Source organism: Carassius auratus, chromosome 1, assembly GCF_003368295.1.
Source record: "Carassius auratus strain Wakin chromosome 1, ASM336829v1, whole genome shotgun sequence".
NCBI lineage: Eukaryota > Metazoa > Chordata > Actinopteri > Cypriniformes > Cyprinidae > Carassius > Carassius auratus.
The window spans coordinates 24806976-24813873 of record NC_039243.1 but is presented as its reverse complement, the minus strand read 5'-3'; the positions used below and the strand labels follow the sequence as shown (position 1 = coordinate 24813873).

Here is a 6898-nt window from a genome sequence, read left to right as displayed (position 1 = left end):
AAAGAAGCAACAGATGGAACTGGCTCAATTAAAGGTTGGAAAAAAAAAATCAAAGCATAAGACCAAGAGTCTAGTGATGTCTATGGGTTGCAGACTCAATGCTCTGATTGCATGCAAGGGATCTGCAACTAAATATTAGCTTTTAATCGTTTACATCTGCCCTAAATTCAGCTGTTCCAATACTTAAGCTCACATCAAATAGTGGGATGAACTCTAAAAGCGCAGTCCTTTTTATTTGGTAAAACATATGTGTTGAAAGACCTAATAATAAAATGTGACATTCTGTAGTTTTTTTTGCATCTTTCATCTTTTAATCATATTTGCAAATGTCTTTACTCCACATCAGAGAAAGCAATTTTGTCTTTATTGTTCCAATACTTATGGAGGGCACTGTACAAATTTACTTTAAGGGGATTTTATTTTACAAACTTACATCTTCGTCGCCATATAGGTAACATATATGACAATGTCACTCTTGATATCTGGCAATACATGTCATTTATTACATTTCCATATGGGTATTTTTTTTTGTCCTAGTCAGAAAAAGAGCTGTAGTGAGGTTGTGTACCCTGTGTACAAATTTTAGGGAGAGAGATACAAGAAAATTAAAATGAGTATGTCAAGTAAACTGTGCTCCCTTGTTGCAAGTTCAGGACAGCCTCATTATTTATTTATTTATTTATTTGCATGGTCATGGTCATGGCCCGGAATTTAAAAACTGACTATGACTTCTGTGAAGCATTGTCGGCTGTGGTTATTTGGTGAGCACTGCAGCAAGTAATCCTGTGAAGATTAAAACAGCAGAACAGTAGCTCACAGACAACAGCTGGGGGCTTATGTACATATGCATGGGTGTGGATAAAAATGAGAGAGAGGGATACATTAGTGATTTTGTGATATCAGCTGGCCTATCAGCTGTACCTGGCAACAGAGCAGTGTCCACGCACTAACCCTCCTCTAAACCCTCTGAACAAAACAAACACACATGTCGTTCTGAGGGATGGCGATAAGATGGGCACTGTCCCTTCAATGGTTTCTCAACTGCTGATGTAAACATACTAGGGCTATGACACAGTTCCAGTGCAGTTTCAAACTTTCAGATCATATGGAAAGTACTCCCCTCTAGTGATGAATATAAAATTCCAAACATGATTTTTTACACTGCTGGTCTGTTGACAAATTCACATTCTGCTCTTCTATTCCAGTGTTTCAGGTCATGGGTTAATGATTGGATTTTTTTTTTTTTTTTGAGGACACAGACTTTAAACAGGCTGTAAACATATTGATCAACACAACTTTTTGCATCATACGCTTTTATGATGCAAAAAAAAAAAAAAAAAAAGCAAGCAAATCAACCATTGATTGAAATAAAGATGTGAGAGGGTTGATGCTAGTTACACATGCTAACTGAATTCAGGTGATAAAGCAGTTTATATGTACACAGTGGGGTCTGGGCATGGGTGTAGAATACATAGGGGACATGGGGGTCTAAAAACGAACTGAATTTCTGCATATTGAATTTGATGTTCCGAATTTCTTTTTCATATTGAAAACTTGAAGTTGTATTTTTAAAAACAGGATATATGCAGTCTAACAATTCAGAAAAAAAGTCTGCTGTTTGAAAATACATATATTCACATATATATATATAAAAAGAAAAATTGTGTTAAATTTAAAATGTTAAATATTCAAGTAAAAAAAAAAAAATCTAAACTATGTTAAATGTCACATAAAATTCAGTTTTGTTAAATGGCACTTGCCAATAATTCAAATTTACACAATTCAAATTCAAATAATATTGTCATATTATAAGCTCCATAGTAACGTAAACATTATATGCTATGTTGTCTACTATGTAAATGTTGTTTATTTGTCAAAACAATGCGTTTGAATGATTATAAAATCTCAAAATGCAATCATTTGCAATTTCCTATTACTATTGTATCACTTACTAATATAATTAATTTGAATTATTTATAAAGCAGCAGTATTCTGTTTAAAAAATAAAAGTATAGTTTTTACTTTGTGTGAATCATGGATGGGAGAAGGAACAAGTTTTAAAATAAATTAAATTAATAATAATAATAATAAATATTCATTATGCGAATGAGTGTAATGGTCTGTTTATGTTTTTAGTTTAGAATTACATATATTTATGCTCCTAGGAGAAAATTTATAATTAATTAATTAAAAAATGTAATTTAATTGTCCATATAAAGATAACATTATAATAGGAATTTTATAATTGTTATAAACTTACATCTTAATTTACTCAGAGATATTACATATGTGAAAATTATATATTGCCATTTAGGTAGCATTTATATGTAATTAAATTTCCATATATTATAAATTATTTACTAGCTCTAGTAAAAAGCACATTAATTAAAACTTCTTAAATAATCTCTGCTATGGTTTTCCTCTCAGGTGTCCTCTACAATGATGGAAGGTGCCTCAAAAACTGATTCCACACCACAAACGTTTGTTGCTGCACAAGTTCTGTTCATTGACCTCTGCACAATTCTGGAGAACATCCAAAATACCAAACTCTGACCAGACAAAGGCAAATTTCTAAAGGACTTTATCGATTCATAGAGGAACTTCCATGCAGCAGTTCACAAGGACTATTCCAGTAACACAGATTCATTTTACGCAGCCATGTGTCTTATTGTGCCTCAATTTGAGTGAGAGCAAATGGCTTATGGTCTTAAAGAAAGCATGCTTACCAAACTGTACATTGAAGTTTTAGGTCTACCTGTAAATGGTGCAAACAAACTTCTGAATTACAGAGCTCCAACCACATCTCAAGGAGAAGCAGGTGACTTTGCTGCTACGGCCTACTTCATCTTAGAAACAACGTGTACCAATCAAGGAAATGTAAGCATTAAAGAACTCAATGACTTTTTGGATTCTGTAGCTATCAACAATGCCAGAAAACAGAAGGATCATGTTAAGAAAATCCTTTTGCATAGGACAACTCAGATCTTCCCTTACGAAAGAAAAATATATTTCCCAATATATTTCTTAAAATATATTGTGATATATTGTAATATATTATTTTCCCTTTTTATTTTCTAATATTTAATGTATTTGAATACATTTAATAATATATTGATGATACATATATTATATAATATATTGCAATATTTTGGAGAAATGTAAATATATATAAGAATATATGCCTAATATATTACATGATATTTTCCAATATATTGCAATATATTTTTTTTTCGTAAGGGTTAGCTTTTAAAGAGAAGTGGCTCATTAGAATGATCCTCAGGGACATGAAACGTGGCATTAGCAAGGAGACAATACCCCAGGTTTTCCATCCAGATGCACCAGAATTCTACAATTTAACCACAGAGCTGAATAAAGTCCACCAACAACTTCATGATCCATTTGTGTCCCTCAGTGAGGTCTACATTGATCTGTTTTCTGCTTTTAAACCAATGCTGGCTGCTGTTGCTGACATCAGACAGATAGGGAAGTAAATGGGCAATCGGCCATTCTGTATTGAGACAAAGCTTGATGTGAACGCATTCAGCTGCACAAAGCTGGAGATGTTTACAAATACTACACAAGGAACTCTTATGAGTACATGCAACAGTTTGGGGGCTCTCCACTAGAGGGCTCCCTCACATCATACATCACAATGTCTTCAAACCTCATGTGATAAACTGCATACTGGATGGAGAGATGGTAGCTTATAAATCTACAACTTTAAAGCGGAAGGGCAGTAAGTTTGAAATTAAAAGACTGATGGATGACTCTGATTTGCAAACCTGTTTTTGTGTGTTTGATGTCTTGTTAGTAAACAATCAGAAGTTTGCAAATAAACCCCTCAAAAAGTCTTCACACCTATCAAAGGTCATATCCAGGTGGTCACAAAATCTGAAGGCTAAAACCATGGCAAGAAGTGGTGAATTCTCTCAATGAGGCCATTGGGGATAATGGTGAAGAATCCCATGTCCATCTATAAACCTAAGAAATGTGGTGAAGGATGGTTGAAAATTAAGCCGGGATATGTGAATGGTCTAATGGATGATCTTGATCTGCTGATGATCCACTGGGGTAAAGGCAGGAGAAGCGGGATGCTCTCTCGTTTTCTGTGTGCAGTAGCAGAGGAGCCGAGTCCAGGGGAGAAGCCCACGGTATTCCACACCCCTCATCCGCATTGGATCAGGCTACACTTTGAAAGAACTGTATGATCTTGTTCTGAATTAAGACAAAAATTGGAAAGTTTACAAAAAGAAAATAAATAAATAAAATTATAATAATCCTCCAGCAGCCATCTTGTGTGGAACAGAAAAGAGGTTTACTTAAAACCGCGCAACTCAGTGATCATAAAAGTCAAAGCGGCAGAGACTGTCTCTAGTGAAATGTATAAGACCAACTGCAAATGATTGCACAGATACTATTTAAACTGAACTGAGCTGAATGATGACATCACTGAATTCAGTGATGAACTGCCTTTAACTGTAATTTCGCATTATTGACACACTGTTTTCCTAATTAATGTTGTTCAGTTGCTTTGACACAATCTTTTTTGTTTAAATCGCTATTTAAATAAATGTGACTTGACTTGACTTGACATTACGTTGTCCAGAACAGACAGAATCAGAGAAGACAAAGAGTGGTAACAGTGCATGACCTTGGCTGAACTGAGCCAGTTCCACTCCAGAGCTTCTTGAAAGCTGGAGTCCAGACATCAACATATCCAGGAGGACCAGCCTGAAAAGAAGAAGCACAGGTTTGTAGCCAAGCCCAAGAAAACAACTGGAGTCATTGAACACTTTAAATCTTAGGATTTCTCAGCCGTCACCAAAGAGATGGATATGTTTGAAGATGTGGAGTTTTGTGTGATAAATTGCAATGATGAACATTCCAAGACAGAGCTTGAGAAAGCTGTGGCCTGCTGTGGAGGCATTGTTGTGCAGAACCCTGGAAAAGACATGTGCTGTGTGATTGCAGCTGTGCAGAACATAAAAGTAAAGAACCTCATCTCCTCAAACCAGCACAATGTGGTGTGGGCTACTTGGCTGCTGAAGTGTCTGGAAAATAAGCAGGTTATACCCTGGCAACCACATCACATGATCCACATGTTACCTTCCACAAAGGACCACTTCGCTAAAGAGTATCATCAGTATGGAGACAGTTATTACATTGATACTGATGAACAACAGCTGAGGGAATTCTTCAAAAGGATTGGCCTCACAGAAGCTGAATGTTTTGACTGGTGTGCTGACTTAGGAGATCCAGAATCCATCACCAGGAGCACAAGTCTAGACACGTGCCTTAGAATTCTGATTCAATGGTGTTAGAGTTGTGGAGAAACTGAAGGAAGGAATCTCGCATGTGATAGTAGAAAGTGAGAGAAGATATCTGGAATTGAAGATGCTCAGTCAATTGTATATTAAGAAGTTCAAAATAGTTCGAGAATCTTGGGTGGCTGATTCCATCAAAGCAGGCCATGTAGAGGATAAGACTGGCTACCTAAAATAATGAAGGCTACTACACAAAATGTTATGCTGAAAGATTGTGGTATTTTAATACTAGCTGTCATAGACTACACTAGATAACCATTACTGATGCATTAAAGATAACCATTTAAAACTATATATGATGATGGGACTAGAAGGATTAGAGTTTGAGTTATGAGTAGAACTTTGCTATCAGCAAAAGAGTGTAATTCACTGTTGAAAATGCATCAGTACCTTTTAAAATGTGTCATGTCTCTGTTTTAAAGCACTGAGAAAAGGTGAAGCAACACCTTCCTGAAGAATAAAAAAATACTTTATTTTTCCTACACTGTGTTTTCTAAATAAAAATGTCAAAATCATAGAATGTACTGTATTAAATGGGGTGGTTATAACCTAATGTTTAAGCATCTTGGCTTTTAAATGTCACTTTATAAATTACATTGATGTCACTGTACTATTAGTTGCTTAAGATGGAAAGTATATGCAAAATAATGGGTAATTAAATTAGATTCGTAAATAAGCATTCAGAATTTTAAGTGAAGCTGTCAAAAGTGTTTTTCTTGTACATTAACTTGATTCATTACAGTCAGACAAATTGAGGTTCTGACAAGCTTGGAGTTCCATTTGAGCAGCTTGTCAAGCACATGAAATTTATGGTGTGAGAGCTGTATCTTTCTAATTGTTTGGAATGGGAGTTACTGTAACACTTCCAGATATCTAATTTCCAGAGTGCTTATAGGACGATTGAGGCTCCACACACAAACACACAACTGTGTGTCTAGGTATTGTAAAGATAGATTTACATTTGAGTAATATGGATATTACACAAGGTAATTGGTGTGAGTTTGTGAAGGTGTGTGTCACAAATCCATCCCTCATTGAAAATGGAAGCATAATGTTATGAGTTATTAGTTGTGAAATTCACATTTAGTTTGGGAAGGTAATTTGGTTTGGAAATTTATGCTGCAGACCCATTCTAATGACAAAAATGGTCCTAAGACTGACAATAGTGAGTAATGTGTTTTAGGGAAAGGAATTGTTGACTTTTCCACAGATGGGTAAAACGTTTGTAACATTGTTTTATATACAGTATGTGGTCTTTTTGTCTGGAAATCCTTGGAATATATTGACATAAACAACATCTTTGGAGTGAAGTGCTCACATGTATATATATGTATGTATATATATGTATGTGTATATATATATATATATATATATATATATATATATATATATATATATATATATATATATATATATATATATATAAATATATATATATATGAATAATAATTTGGTGTTCCATTTGAAAATTAAAAAAAATGGCATGGTTAGATTTTAAATGAAAGGACATTACCTCATCAGTTGAAAATATACTGACTGCTATAATAAACAAACGCACACTGGCAGAATGTGGG

At 34.6% G+C, this 6898-nt stretch overlaps 1 pseudogene; it reads left to right on the top strand.

Moving 5' to 3' along the window:
• Positions 1 to 2442: 2442 nt before the first annotated feature.
• On the top strand, positions 2443 to 5502 carry LOC113107219 (DNA ligase 4-like; annotated as a pseudogene).
• The last annotated feature ends 1396 nt before the right edge of the window (positions 5503 to 6898 follow it).